General features: G+C 43.4%; 1 protein-coding gene across 2 annotated transcripts in view; it reads right to left on the reverse strand.

Annotated features, from left to right (window-relative positions):
- The window catches only part of tspan9a (tetraspanin 9a), a 191,344-nt gene that overhangs the window by 127,941 nt on the left and 47,867 nt on the right, over positions 1 to 15,536 (reverse strand). Inside the window, exon 3 of one of the 2 annotated variants that reach the window (XM_073472349.1) lies at positions 5,695 to 5,761. The exons of the other annotated variant lie outside the window; for it this stretch is intronic. The gene's annotated coding sequence lies outside the window, so the exon portion shown is untranslated. The remainder of the gene's footprint in view (positions 1 to 5,694; positions 5,762 to 15,536) is intronic. 2 annotated transcript variants of the gene reach the window in all.

A 15,536-nucleotide genomic window follows, 5' to 3' on the forward strand; every position in this document is an offset into this window, starting at 1 on the left:
AGGCAGTCATGCATTTTCCGTGCAAAAATAATCTTTTTGCTGCCTGCACATCCTAATCGATACTCTCACCCAGATTCACATCCTTCTCTTCCTTGTTTTATCATGGCAAATCAGCTCACAAACAACCCGGACTGCTTGGACCACGGCATTCCTGCGTCAACTCTCAGTCATATAGTGTTATATAACTGCAAGATTCCCATGTGAACAGTACAGCAAACTGACAAATTCTACTTGTATTCTCATATATCTCAATTTAACATGTACAACATGTATAACATTGGGTGCATGTTTATTTTTGTCAAGGATATTAAATCAAATAAGTAAAAAATAAAAGTTTTTCAGATCACACAGTAAATTACGGACGCCTGAAACAGCAGTGGGATGGACGTATCATTTCAGTTTTCCTGTGATAACTAGTTAAAATGTATTTTGTGTTTTCTCCGGATCACTAGTTATTTATGTCATTATCACACAATAAAAAATGTTTTCCTGAGATAACGAGATAACTTAGAAGAAAATGACTTCATTAGATTCATAAGGGTGGACCGTTACATGCACACACTGCTCTGCGGGGAGGGTTTCGAGAGTTTCAAAGCAAACCACATGAACTTTTTATGAATTTTTTCCATTAATAATGGGTACTCTTTGTTCTGAATTTTTCAGCCTAAATCAGCTGCTCGCTACACAGCATGGCACTGCTGATCTAATAAACATTAAGTTAATAATAATAAGAGGGTACGACCTTTTCTTTTCTCACAATAATTGACTTTTTTATTTTGTTATTTTAAACATGTTATTCCGTGATAATGTCAAAAAATTCAATGTTTCTTGATAACTAGAGTGAGTTAGCTTTTTTGTTTTTACAGAACAAGATTGGGGATTTAATGATGAGACTGAATAAAAACGTGAAGATGAACTTTTTTGTGCAAAAGTCTGTGATGAACTCCTCAACATCCAGCTCCACTCAGCCACAAATCGGCTGAATAACTGTTGCACATAATGTATGTATAATGTTATATTATGTCTTTTGTCAGTGAAGACCGCTGTGTAGAAACCAATTTCATTCCAGATATACAATGCCTCTCTGTGCATGCTCACGCCATCTTCCCTCACCAATGTGCCTTGACCTACGCAAAAAAAAGCGTGTCCAAGAGGGAGCCCGTATTACCATCCTTCCATCGCATATTGCGTCACTGATCCTTGCTACATAAATAGAAATGAGATGTATAAATAATGCAAGGACAGATTTGACGCTTGGTGAATAACACCGACACCCCCAACGCTCAACTTGTCTGCCACCTCCCCCTGTCAAGCAGGCGGTAATTTATTGTCTCCCACTGCCATGGCAGAGTCAATCAATAGCCAATTAGAGACGGGTGTATGAGGTCCCGGTGGCCACCAGTGCATGTTGTGCTGTTTGGCTGGGGAAATAAATATGTAAATGTTTCAGTGGTGGTATCTTTCAGCAAGCACATCAGAAGGGATATCAATAACACTCACGCCACAAACACCCAACCCCTCTCCCAGTATGTTAACCTCCCAGGTCTCCCACTCTGCCCCAAGGTCAGTAGTGGTCAGAGAGGCCCAAAGGAGCCGTTACCTCATTCTGAAAGGGTGTAAGATGTACTTGTGTGTGTCCTTGACTGTCAATACAATGATCGGTAGGTGAAGGGTAATGAGTCTCACATATATGGAACATAGAATAATTATGGAAGTAAAGCAACATGTAAACTGCCTGACGGGCCTGTTTCCCAGTGCTCTGTAGTCTTTCTACCAAACTGCACATTCAATCACACCGAACACTAACACACTTTTTGTCTGCTGCACAGAAACTCTCTAAATCCTCAAAAAGGGACAAGCAGGATACAGCTAGTTCCAAATAAATTCAATCTCTGACAATACGAAAGAGATGTAAACAGAACAGACAACAGAAAATACATCTGTGGCCCTGCAGACAAGATTGCAAACATGGAGGAAGCTGGCATTATAGTCTGACTTTGCATTCTCTTGTGTTGCTATGCGATGTAATCAAGACGCTGGTGTGCAAGCGGCGACGGGAAATGCCCCTTCAATTAAACACAAATGATCATAAAAATAATGACTCGTTAATCCTTTTTTCACAATAGAAATCTCAGTTAAAGCTGAGAGTAATATGGATCTGGCTTTATCACTTTGCTATATTTGAGCAATTCAGTGGACTAATTTAATTAAAAATGTTGTTTGATCTGCCACAAAAGGGTGTCTGTATTCTGCTGCCGATGCTTAATTAAAGCAGGACATAAATTACAAGATGGCTTGATTAACAGTGTATTGATCCTTCAAGGAGAAATACACTTGATCATAAAAAAGGATTTCATGAAATTAAGGCTACTTAAAGCTATGAAAGTGTGAGTGGAGCTCAGACGCATTGAGCAGCTGGGGCCTGGCAGTTACTCAAAGACGGTACTTAAGTCCTATTCTGAGATGCTACAGTTGAGTAATTCCACTTTACTCTTCCTTATACAGTACTTACACTGTACTTCTACTCCACTTCATGTATCTGAAAGTCACAGTTACTTGTTACTTTGGAGATTAAGATTTTACATTTGATCAATAAATACAATATAATATATATAATGATTAAGATGATCAGTAGAAGTGTGTCTACATATAAAGTAGTTAGGACTTTAAAATAATGTTCACACATCAGTGCATCAATAATTACATCAAGAGGGTAATTGTAACCCAGGTGGCAAAACTGTACAATTGCCGTTGCGAGTTAGGTGACCAGACGTCCCCGATTTCCGGGGACAGTCCCCGATTAGGCCACCCTGTCCCCGGTTAAAACTATCACCGAAAATGTCCCCGATTTGAATGGGAGAGAAAAAAGTTGCGCGCAGACGCAAACTCCAGTTATTACGGTAGCCAGTTAAACTAACGCACTGATGTTATGTCGCGGTACCCGGAAACAGAATACGCTGCAGAATTATTTACTTTTGCTTGCTCAAGAGCAGAAGACAGAGATAGGTGACCGTGTTTAGGTAAGTTGTGTAGTATGAACCCATTTATTTTTAAAAAGTCGCACTTTTTAATTTGGTTTGACACAGTGGTAGTGGTCTGAAAGGTTTAGGAACCTCTGATATAGCACATTTCAAACAGGCAATTACATTGAGCAGATAAGGAAAGAAAGGAGCACAATGACTAAATTATAAAAGTATGTTATCAAATCTGATGTTATTTCTTTGTTAAGGAACAAACTTCACTTACTATTGCATCTGTTCTTTCAGTTTTGCTCATGTTCCCCTCTGCTGTTATTCCATCCAGGCCACGGAGGCTGAGGCTACTGAGGGAGAGGACTGTGGTGGACCTGCTGAACCAGCTGGGTTCATGGATCCAGACATTTAGGACCAGAAACCATAGAGCTTTTGTGTTTGAAAAGTGCAAAAATTCCAAAGAGTGGTGTGAGATATGGTCATAAAATCCATCAGCTAAATAATACATAAGTTAATTAAGCTAAGAATCTGTTTTGTTGTTGTTTTTGTTTTATCTCTGGTTTTTACAGCTCTAATGTCAAATGCTGCAGACATATGATAGAATAAACAACTCATGCAGCCTTAACATTTGAATTTTGACCACCGCGCTGAAAATGTCCCCGATTTTCATTTCAGAATTCTGGTCACCTTAGTTGCGAGGGCTTGTGTGGACAGATTGTGACGCAGCTCAACTAATTTGTAGCAGTAACACCTGAACACCTGTTGTGATTGAGGGTGCAAGAAAATTAATTAGCAAGGGTAAATTGTTTCCTCAAAGTAATAAATAAACTGATTGATTATTATTAATACAAGGAATAAATGAATTATATTTAGTAGAAAGCCAGAAGTAATGGATACATGGTGGAAACGTCTAGTTTCTGCCACCAGTTATACAAATGCAAACTTCAGCAATATGGCCAAAACAATGACAGTTCAGTTACATGTGAAGAAAAATGTAAACATATAATAAAGAGTTAACAGAGCCAAAAAATATGCAGTTTAAAATCACTGATGATCACCAAGAAAGCTGGGTGGTAGAGCTGCTGGGTTGTCATGGTGATCACATCCAGGTCCTCTTTGAAAATACCAGGTGTACTCTGCTTATTCCAACTTATGAGGGGCTCACTGCACGATGAAATATAGCCTCGATAAAAAATATACAATTCAAGTCTCCTTCAAAAACAATCCACGGCACACTGTAGGATGCCTTTGTTTTATATGGCAATATGTATTTAAAATGACCGGCATCCAATAGTTCCTGATCAGCATCATCATCAGCAGCAGCTTACACCTTCCCACTTGAACGGTGGTTCTCTATTGATGTGCAAGAATTTTGGTCAAAAACAAGGAAGTGATGCATCATAGAAGGAAGGAAGAAGGAGGCAGGGAGAAAGGGGAGTGACCCTGACAAAGACCTATGTTGGTTGCAAAACTTTAGTCATTTTAAAGCCACATTTCCATGTAAAATAAGGCCATTTTAATTATGCCCAAATCATACAGTGTGCCTTGGATTGTTTTTGAAGGACACCTCCATTTTCTAATTTCCTAAATTAAAAGGAGCCCTTCGATCACTGATCACCATTGATCAAGTATGGAACATGATAGGTAGCGTCATAGAATGAGTACATAGGTGTATATCTGCGAAACCTGTTTGGAACCACTGAAGTAAAACGTTTGAGTACTAGTAACTCCGACCTGGACATCTGGCTAACGACAAAAAGTGAGATCTCACACTTTCCTCTTACTTATGCCGACGCCTGCTCTCGACGTGGGATTAAATCCTTCTGTTGATGGAAACTCTGCCAGGAAACTAGTGTGAGAGTGAAAACCTCCACACAGAGAGGCATTATGTTGGCACTGAGCTATCTGTCTCTCACATACATGCACACAAACATACAGACACCCTCCTGACTGTAAAGCCTATTGCGAGATGCTTAGGTTTCTGGGTAACGGAGCTCCGCTGAAGGAGTGAGTGTAATGTGCAACACACAAAACCTTGACTCCTTCAATCCAAAGCCCCTGTGAATAATCTCCTGCAGTGGAACTTTACACCTCGACGTGGGGCCTCTTCAACACTCATCCACCCTGCATGAATGGCATTGCAGCCTTGCTCGCTCTCTGTCCGTCTCTGTGGCTCTCTCGCTCCACATTCCTCCTTCTACAGGCTCGGCCACCACAGGCGCCCTCGAAGAGCCTCACAGTCCAGGCCCGCTTTGATCTCAAGGCACAGGTTATCTGTTACGCGGCTAATTTTAGTCAGCCCCTTTAAGCTGCGCTTCTCTTTGAAGCACAGGTACCATGCAGCAGGGATTTGTGGGCGGTTATCAGAGCGGCCCCTACACATTCAGACAGACGGATTCATCCTCGCACCTGTGAGAGTCTGCTGTAATCTGGACAAGATTATTCACCTCGCTACAACTGTATCTTAACCAGCTCTGCATGTGGAGCAATCCCAAGGGAAACAGTGTGGTCTGAAATAAAAGAAATGTTTGAGCTTGTGTATTTTTTTCCATCCAAGGGGGCTTGTTGAATAAACAGAGTGATTTACTTGGGAGACTTTGAGGAGGAGTGCTGTCGAATCCTCCTGGGTAATTAGAGGCTTACAGTTTCATTTTGCTGCGATGTTAACAGATTGTTGAAGCAGATGGAGGAAGGGTGTGGCATGGGAAAGGAGAAATCTTACCTTTCCTTGGAGGATGAGGAGAAGGAAGAGAGATTGTCTGCACCTCAGGCTGGGGAGGTCAAATGTCCTGCGAAAACAAACAGTGAGTAAGTCGCTTTCCTGGCTTACCGTCGGCGAATACCCTGTGTTTGAGATATCACTGGTGTGTTTGTTTCCTCTTATTTAAATACCTCCTCATTTACTAAATCCATCAACCAGTGAGCATTCTCCGACAAGCTTCCTACCTCCACTCACTACAGCCAGTCCCATGAATTATAATGTCCTCGGGAAACAAGCTTATTCTAACAATAAAACAGGAAATAAAAAGAACTTGTATCAGAGCAGCCTCGAGTTGTTATTAAAATTTGAAGAGCGTCCACGACACGACTTCAGGCGGAGTGTGTTTACAGCAGGTTACACAGCAGTGCACTAAAGTTGTGTCCCTGTGATTTTACAGAACGGTCGTCCAGCTGGCCTGAACTTCGCTCAAGACATTAAAGCCCTCAGAGTGTGACCTTGCACGCCGCAGCAGAGGGCCAAGTCACAACACGAGCAAAGGGGCAACATGTGGAGGTGAACGAAGAGTCTTGAAAGCAAATGTGCTGCTCCGTTTCTCACCTATGTAGCAGCGTACATATGCAATTCTCTTTCACTATCTTTCAACGCTGTCTTTGTCAGAAACACTACCGAGATCAAACACACATGGGCGTGAAAAACCAAAGCCGAAGCAAGGTACACAGAGTATCAAAGCGCTGCGCTTGCTCTCCAGCATGAATGATGGTTCTCCAGGAGCAGCTTCAGATGAAGGGAGCAGGAGGTGTCCGCAGGCTGATTTAGCGCCTCAATCTCATACAACAGGGGTCACTTTTCTCCCCACACGATGACTTACGAGGGGCACAGTGGCTGCTTTCATTTCCATTTTATTGTGAGGAATAGTGGCTAAAGTTTCCCTCTATCTGCTGTAGAGGCTGTTGCAGAGGATCACCGAAGGACACTGGGAATTGCCAGTGCCAAAAGGGCTATTTCTGTATGGCAATGTCATGTTCTCTACAAGGATAGTGGTGGTAGTTTGATATGTCCGCAATTTCCGGGACAATCTATCGAAGGTTTATCTTTCTGTGATTTGAGAAGAGATGTCCATACATACGCAGGGGGACGTTTAGGCTGGGGGATTTTGCAAAGTCAATGTCCATTCAAGCAAAATGTCTGAGTCTTCTGAGCTTGATTGACAGGCAGCAATGAGTGCACTCGCTGTGTCCTATCAGTCAGGTGTGAATTGTCCCATGCTTGTCAAAATCGTCTCACTGCAACATTTGTGTCCTTTTCCGAGCCTCTTTTCTTGATAAACACATTTACGGTATCAAGGACTTAAAGATGAGGAATTTGGCTTCAGGGTTTTTTCAATTTCTAACAAAAGATGCAACGTCAAAAGACCGAAGGTGAGACACTGGGCAGGCACAACAGGAGACAGGAACAGAAAGAGAGCAAGTGGTGATGGGAGAATGAACACAATGTTTGTGTATGTGCGTGAGGACTGAGCGGTAATAAGAAAAGAGACAGATAACCAGCGGAAGAGAGAGAAAAACTGGAGTGATCAATAGAGCAAAAACACGCCAACAGCTGTAGAAACTGAAAGCAGAACAAACAAGAGTGACACAGCAGGCAAGAACAGGACAGTTTGTTCCTCCCATTAGTAGGCACAATTAATAAGGGCTCCATTGACGCACTGCGTAACGAGACAAATATAATTATATTACATCATTACAAGCTCGCCTCCTTCCTGTTCCCTAGGGGACTTTGGACAGCCAACTGGAGGGCCAACTCTAGACAGTGGCCATGAAAAAAAAAAATGAAAAAACAAGATGGTTGTCAGCATTCATTTAGCAGCAAGCTGGAATAACAATTCAGCAGTGAGGCACGCTCAGAGAATGGATGTTGGTTTCTGGTCATCAGGCGTCGTACAGCGGCGTTAGTAATGGTCCTCTAGCTATAAACATACTGTAATTTGGCTTGAGATGTGATCACTCACTCCCTATGAGCTATATTTACCATCTGTGGCCCTTTACCCCGTTTGTGTCTGTATGCAGCATGTGGAGCATGTGTGTACGAGCGCATGTGCTCAGATGTGAGCAAGCAACCACGATGATAGCTCGTTATCCTGAGAGACATACATGACATTCTGTTTTACACTGTGGACACACAGTCTTCTCGCAGCTTTCTGGGTGTTTGCATGTTAGCATTCACACACAATTCCTCAAGATCCGACGAGAGAAGAGAGCTGACCTTGGCATTTCCACACACACGGTCCTCTGTTCTTGAGGCTGAGACAAATCAAGAATCTGAAAACTTTCCTCTAAGTGTCGTTTTTCTACAGAGTGGTAGTCCCCATTGCAATGGGGACCGCAAAAACAAATAACCTTGTTGTAATAAGAAAGCAGAGGGAGGCGTTGAAAAGCCGCTGCTGTGCCGTGTGTGTGGTAATGGGGTATCATTTGTCTCATGGGAGAGAGCGGAGCCTTGCAGCTGTGGCATATACAGAGCTCACACAGCTGTGAATGAGGCGGCGTCGGCCAGCGCTGGCACACATCGGCAAGTCAGCTGAGAACGGCCGGCTTTTCCAGCAAGTGAGAATGAAATGCCGTGCTGCCGGACAAGTAGAGGTAAAACATATTGCTATCAGAACAGCTCCGGATCACAATAATGCTCCAAAATGAAATGTTAGTTTATTAGATGAAAATCCACAGTCATAAAAACAAACAACAATTGGCTGACAGTGACTTCGGATGCTGTGCTGCTGACTCGCCTGAATGGATTGATTTCAGCAATTCTCTGCCAAAAGTCCATTTACTGCAATTAGTGTGAAGCCGTTTTGGCGTGTTTGCGAGCTTTACTGTGCTTCCATGAATCATGCCATGCCCCCTCTAAGGATTATGAACAACATGCTGCAGAGAGCGTTCCATCCATTCCACACTCAACCTGCTTTTTCCTGCACGGATGCATAAATTGAGACACCAAAGTGTTTAATCTCTGTTCCATGTGCAGTGTCGGTGGGGGACGGCAAAATTGAAATGACAGGACGTGGAACGGAGCACATCCGAGTAAAATGAAGGTATCACTCCCGGGTTTATGGAGCTGACAGGATATTGATTCTTCCTTGGCTAAGCCTTGAGGTTCAAATACGTGTCTTATGGCCTTACCGTGCACTCCATACTGCTGACTCTGCTGTGTTAACACAGTCCTAAGGGTAAACCAGAAGACCATCGTCTGTATAAATTACTCTGCATACCTTCACCTTCTTTCAATCCCTCCCCCACCTATCTATCTTTTCCTCCATAGGACATGAGCACCCAACAGCTGTTCCTCCATAACTCTCTGTTCAGATCAATCTTTTTCGAACATCATTCCCTCCCTGGATCCTTTCCTTTGCCCATGACCAGGTTTCTCAAGCCAAAGCCTCTCCACAGTAACTGTGGTCCTGCCTTAATCCCGCTCTACAGTGCCGAAGGGCAGAAAACTTCACTTCCCAAATCCTCGACAGCTGCATCGGTAAGATCGGACCCTCGGCCCCCCGTCTCCTTACATTGTCGTCGTGCCACGGTCTCACCCAGTTTCGCTTCTTCACGCCAATGCTCACAGTAGGATGGGGCCTGAAGGGCATGACGCCTCTTCCCGGGAATGCTGGGAAGATGCCAAAACAGATCCCCTTCCGTGGAGTGCACGAGCAGTGTGGATGCTTGAGCAAACATGCACAGCAACACACACGCACCCAAACAGTTCTTCTGGCACCATGGGGATGTGAAAATGAAAAACGGTAAACATGGGGATCTTGGGCTGAAGCAGAGAGCTTAACCTCAGCTTTACTTTTCTTTGCTCCGGCTCGGTACGGAAACCACATGACTTCCATCAGTCTGCATGACTAAGGTGAAGGTAGTTATCGGAGTGAATTGCTGTGTAATTCAAGACAGTGGGTGGCTCGACCGAGCTCTGATTGCAGGCTGATGTGTGTGGAAGTTGAGGAGCTGCGAGGGGGGGACTTACTGTACGCCCTGGCAGTGAGCCATGTGGCATTGCTGAGTGATGAGACACGCCTGGAGGTTCCTGCAGAAAACGAATTATAAGAGGCAGGACAGAATTCAATGGACAGCTTTAACCACGCAATTACTTCCTACATGCCGAGTGAAAAAAAGCTGTCAGCATAGCTACAGCAGAGAGCTCAACTGGAAATCAGAACAGAGAAGAAATAGAGTTTGGGCTGTCAAGGTGATTGCAATAATGGGTTTGTCCATTTAGCTTAGTTGAAACATCTTCAACTTTCCATTCACATATGAAGGAAGCAATCATCATTATTTCACCTTGCGCCCCACTTTATCAGCTCTTCTTTGATAGTCAATTCAGATGACAGTAGCTGCCTGGACATTTTTATTCCCTGTGTATTGTGATGTTGCCTACATTACTGCACACACAACACACACATAATGGAGAGGGTTCAGGGGTCAGCTGTGGGCCAAGGACCACTGTGTGCTGGTGAGAAAGAGTTATGACAGCTCTGCTCCATCTCATCAGCCTGACTGTCAACTCGCAGAGCGTCATTTATCTGTGAAAGACTCGCAGTCGAACACACACAACGCCATGGGTGGGCAAATCACCACTACGGCTACGCCACTTTATAACTCACGCTTCAAAGCGATGACTGCAGAATAGGGCGCAAATTGAGCTGATATGAAGTATGGAGCCATGGCCAAATGTTCATAATGTAGCTGGTTGCAGTAATATTAATATGGGTGGTCTGTATGTGCGGAGTGTGACTGCGAGTGTGAGTGTGTGTGTGTGTAGAGTTCAGAATTTATGCGGGCTCCATCAAACAGCCAAGAGCCGGAGATGGATGGGGCCACGCGAGCCAGAGATTAAATTAAAATGAGCCAATTAAAAACTTCTTGTAAAGCAAGACACACGCACAAGAAAAAAAATGCACAAACAAGAACAGGAAGTAAAACTTAACTGAACAGGGATTTTTATGGTTAAATGGCTTGATTAATTGATTAAACACATTTCACAGCTTTATCAGTGCAGAAGGAAAACCATAACCTTTTGTGTAAAAGACACGAATGCCCTTCAGCTCAGACTTAAAGCTTAGGTTTCCAGCAGAATATGTAGCGCCCGTGGAACAGATGGCTATCTCTTTAGGAAACATGTGGCACGGAGTGAAGCATGTTAGAAGACGAGGGAGAAACTGTAAGAAGGCCCTCAGGCAGGCTTGTTGTGATTATCGACGATTAGCCTCTCATTGGGCGAAGAAAGGAAAACAACAGCCTGCAGCAAGGTTCTGCTTTGTCATCAACACGGAAAGAGCTGCTTGAGTGCTAAAAGCATTCCATTCTCCCTTTTTGGACATTTCGTGTGTGCAGACAACCCAATCCAATTAAATCACCCTTCTGAAGCCTATTTGTGCTGAGACATTATCAGAGAAGAGCTTGTTGATTTTTTGTTGTGCAGCTCCACATTTAAAGGGGCTATATGTAAGATTTTTTTGTTGAGAAGAATAAAAAATGAACTAAAGTTGTCATCATAATGTGAATAAATAGCAGTTTTGACATTATGATGTCTATGTATTAGAGCCAGACTGATATATCGGTTGGCCAATAATATCAGCCGATATTGGCCTGTCACAGATGTATCGTATTGGCGTATGCCAATATGAAAACATTTTAGTTTTGAAGAACACATTGCAGAAAAGGATGTTTGGCCTGATTTGTGATTATTACAAGTTTACTGTTTCAGTGTACCGCTGTCATGTTAGATAATACAAGTTTAGTGTTAATCTGTAAAATAATCTGTCTTGATGAAATACATATCTTTGTCACAATTGACTCATAACCACATTTGAGGGATTACTGCAAAAAATGTAGTATATTGCCCAATATATTGATATTGGAAGTTTTGACTCCCTAGTATCAGCATCAGTCCCAAAAATTGCATATTGGTCGGGCTCTACTATGTTCCAGATACTGGCGATAGCATGCTAACCAGCTGGTCCTGATCCATCCCGGTCCAAAGCTCCTGTACTAACAATAACACTCCCCTGGTCTGCAAGGTCGATGTTCGAAACGCTACCTGCACTGCTGACTGAGCTGACTAAGCTAAGGACAGCAACAGTTGAATATGAATTTGACAGGTGGCCACTTCTTACGTACTGCACCTTTAAGGGAGGAGTAAAATATACTGTACCTTACAGATTCAGCACCCACACGTGTCAGGGTGCTGTGAAAAACTGAAAAGGAAGGTATGTTTTCAATAATGACATCTTGTGAGATAAATATTTTTGTTTCCAGGCACTTCTCATCCTCTTTTTTCTTAATTCTCCATGGTCTCCGTGTCTGAGATGAGTTTGTGTGTGGGAGTTAGATAAACAGATGGACTCCGAGGAGGGATGCGGAATACAAAATAAATGCGAAATCACAATGAAGCACGAAAAGATACAGAGTAATGACAAGTGAATTTGGAAAAAACATGATACAAACAGAAATGTACTGTTGCTGTCTCTGCTGTCATTTGTGTGGAGCACATGCATGCTATACGTGCCTGACACTGTATATATGCCATACGCTCATCCCCCATGCATCATGAGTCAATTAACAACCCAGTGATATCAAATGAATCCAACAACTATACATATGTATTTTAATTGCAGACCTGTGCTCCCAAGGGTAGGGTGGGGTGGGGGGGGTGGGTGGGGGGTTGGCAAGCCTCCTGCATGCCGATGAGAAAATGCAACCATTCATCTGTGTTCGCTCGTCACAGCTGCATGTTGTTCTGTCTTCACTGCCATCCCACTGCCAGGTTTTCAATGTTAAATGCCAGTTCAGCCTACGCAATGTTAGCTGGCACAGCTGATACTTTGCTTTCATTTACACATATTTAATGAAGCACCAAACTTCCATTCCTATAACAGACCCAGCATCCACTCCCCAGCCTGGGGTCCTATCCAGCAACTGCATCACTGGTTGGCAGGTCCATGTTCCCCTGCAGCCAAGGCACCTCATCTGTGCAAAGGACAAACATTTGGACTACTCTAGATGTACTCTAGGACTCTAGTCTGCTTTAAATGGAGTACTGAAGTAGGTCAAAACACTTGCATTTGCACACTGGCATTTAGAAAGATTTTTTATTTTTATTTTTTCTTGTTTTTATTTTTGCGAGACAAGACACAAAAAAACTCTGACAGAACAACGCGAGGGAGACAAGAGCAGTGAACACAGGCCAGTAAACAAGGGAATAACAGAACACAGTTGTGTTTGGCTGTCATGTGTTGTATTGGTATGATGTGTGCGGGTGAGTGTGTGTGTGTGTGTGTGTGTGTGTGTGTGTGTGTGTGTATGTGTGTGTGTGTGTGTGTGTGTGTGTGTGTGTGTGTGTGTGTGTGTGTGTGTGTGTGTGTGTCGGCAGTCTAAACAGTCAGTGTAAAGGTTACATGGATGAAAGTAAGACAGAAAACTAAGGGAGAGTAAAGGGACATAAATAAAAAAACTAGCCCAGTTGAGTTGCACTTTACATCCATGTCTGCCCACACTCATAGAATTGAGCCTAAGCCCAAGTTGAGGAGACTTTGAAGGGATTTAATAAAAAGTTACTTAGTGCAGTTGTTGGCAAACTGGAAGTTATCACTATATTGACATAGTATGATTAATGTTGTCATCAAAGATGCCCCTTTCACACTGGACAAACACAAAAGGCTAAAACCCGCTAAAATCTGGCCTTTGTCTTCAATGTGAATGTGTATAATTGGCATTTACTCTGCAATAGTCATGGGTATTTATCGGCTCCATTCCGATCAGCTGTGCTGGAAACACAACACCCGGGTGAACATGGTGATTTCTGCCCCTTGTAAGGCATGATGTTGTTTCGTGTGTTAAGGCCATTGGCTTAATACTTGCAAATCCGTCTCTGCTCAAGTAAGGCTTCAACATAGTTCAGTTGCCGCTGAGTTCGAAAGAGAGACTGATGAAAAAGACATTGGTAATTATTAATAATCTTATCAATGGCTTGTCAGCTGCCTGGTCAGTACTGTGTGTGTGCAACTCTCAACAGAGATGAGAAAGAAGCGAGATGTCTCACTTATTAACAACTTCAGTTAGCTCTGGAAAAAACAATGTGTCTGATTCAGAATTTGATTTATTAACACTTTAGTCTGATGACGTACGTGACTGATGCTCGTGACAACGAATGTGACAAGCAAGGGGAAAAAACAGAGAGGCAAACCCGTCTCCTGGCAACGTGAAAAAAAGTCACATGCCTATTTTTAGCGGGTTTACCGAGGTTTAGTAAACTCACAGATACACATAGTGTTGTGTAAAAGTGGTTTTAGAGACTAATTTAACTGAGGAGTACAGAGGACTGATAGAGAGCTTCATCAAATGGTGCAACGACAATCACCTGAAGCAAATATCAGCAAAACCAATGGGCTTGTGTTTTAAAGGAGATATGTGAAGTGACTGGTCCTGCTCCTTGTACGAGGAAACTGACCCATTGTTGGTTTAACCCCAGAACCTAAAGTGGGCTAGCTTGCCCGGGATTGACAGTCAATTTATTTACATGTGGTACTGGCTGAACAGAAGAATACGCTGACCCAGCCTTCTCTCCCCATGCCAGCCACCCAAGAAAGAACCGTCAGTTCATATAAGAAAATGGTCAAAAACATCCCTTGGAATGCCGGTCCTATTGATCCTCACAGCATCTGGAGATTGAGGGCTGCACATCTCTTGAATGCTAGACAAATCCCAAGGTACTCAACCTTCCCCCGAGGCCCTGCTTTAACAACTAATCTCCCCCATACACCACCATCCCCTGTGGCCCTGGCCTGCCGTGTCTCTAATGCACACGAGAGGGTTTAGAGTCTCAGGGGAGTCATGAGAGCAGATTATCACCTCCGCCAGTAGATAAACAGCGGTCACCATGTACACTCATCACCAGAGGTTTGGACTGGATCCAGGTCTGATGTCCCATGTGTGTGTGTGTGCCTAGGTTGACTGTGCGGATACGGTTTGCCTGTTTTTCACCGCAGAAGCCGTGCCAAGTTGGCGCGGCAGTCTCTAGCTGTTGATCCTCTGTCCTCGTCCTAGAGGAATTTCCTCCCTGATCCAGCATGCAATCAGAGGCATCTGCAGTGTCCACTTTGCCAGGATTCTTCCATCTTCCCCCAAACGCACACAGACATGCTACAGCATCTGTTCGGACACGCTCTTGCCAGGGAGAGGTGCAGCTGTGAAACCCAGGCACACATCACCAGAGATCACTATGCACAGGCGCTTGGGAAGTGCTTTAGTGCTACTGGGGTGGACCGTCATCACCCATGACCTCACAAAATCCATCTCATCACTGTCAAAGGCGTATCCTTAGTTGGCAAAGTCCACAGTCTTCTGCTGAGCCCGGCTCAGGACTTCAAAGGCTGCCTGAGATTCCCAAAAAATCGACTTTTGAGGTATAATTGATTTAATTTGCCTCGGATAGGACAATGTGAATGAGTCTATTCACTTACAGATTTTTTGTATTAAATGTATACAGTAATCTGTTTTAATGTGAAACCAACAGACAAGACGTGCCTGAAATCTTGTTCCCCCTCTGATGAACATGCAGAGCCTCAACCCTGTGCCCTGCCTTTCCTGACAGGGCGACAGCGTAAATGGGAAAATGGATGATGGAAAGAGAAACACATCAGTCAAACGCGAGAATGTGCCTCATATCCTTCATGCTAATTTCCAGAGAATTCGTCTGCTGCAATCCATACTGGATTTATACCTGATAAAAGCTCTATCATTTCATTTCTCTCCCCAAGTTTTAAATGAAGGTAATAGACAAGCTGCTGCTAC

The sequence above is a fragment of the Pagrus major genome, chromosome 8, assembly GCF_040436345.1.
Source record: "Pagrus major chromosome 8, Pma_NU_1.0".
Taxonomy (NCBI): domain Eukaryota; kingdom Metazoa; phylum Chordata; class Actinopteri; order Spariformes; family Sparidae; genus Pagrus; species Pagrus major.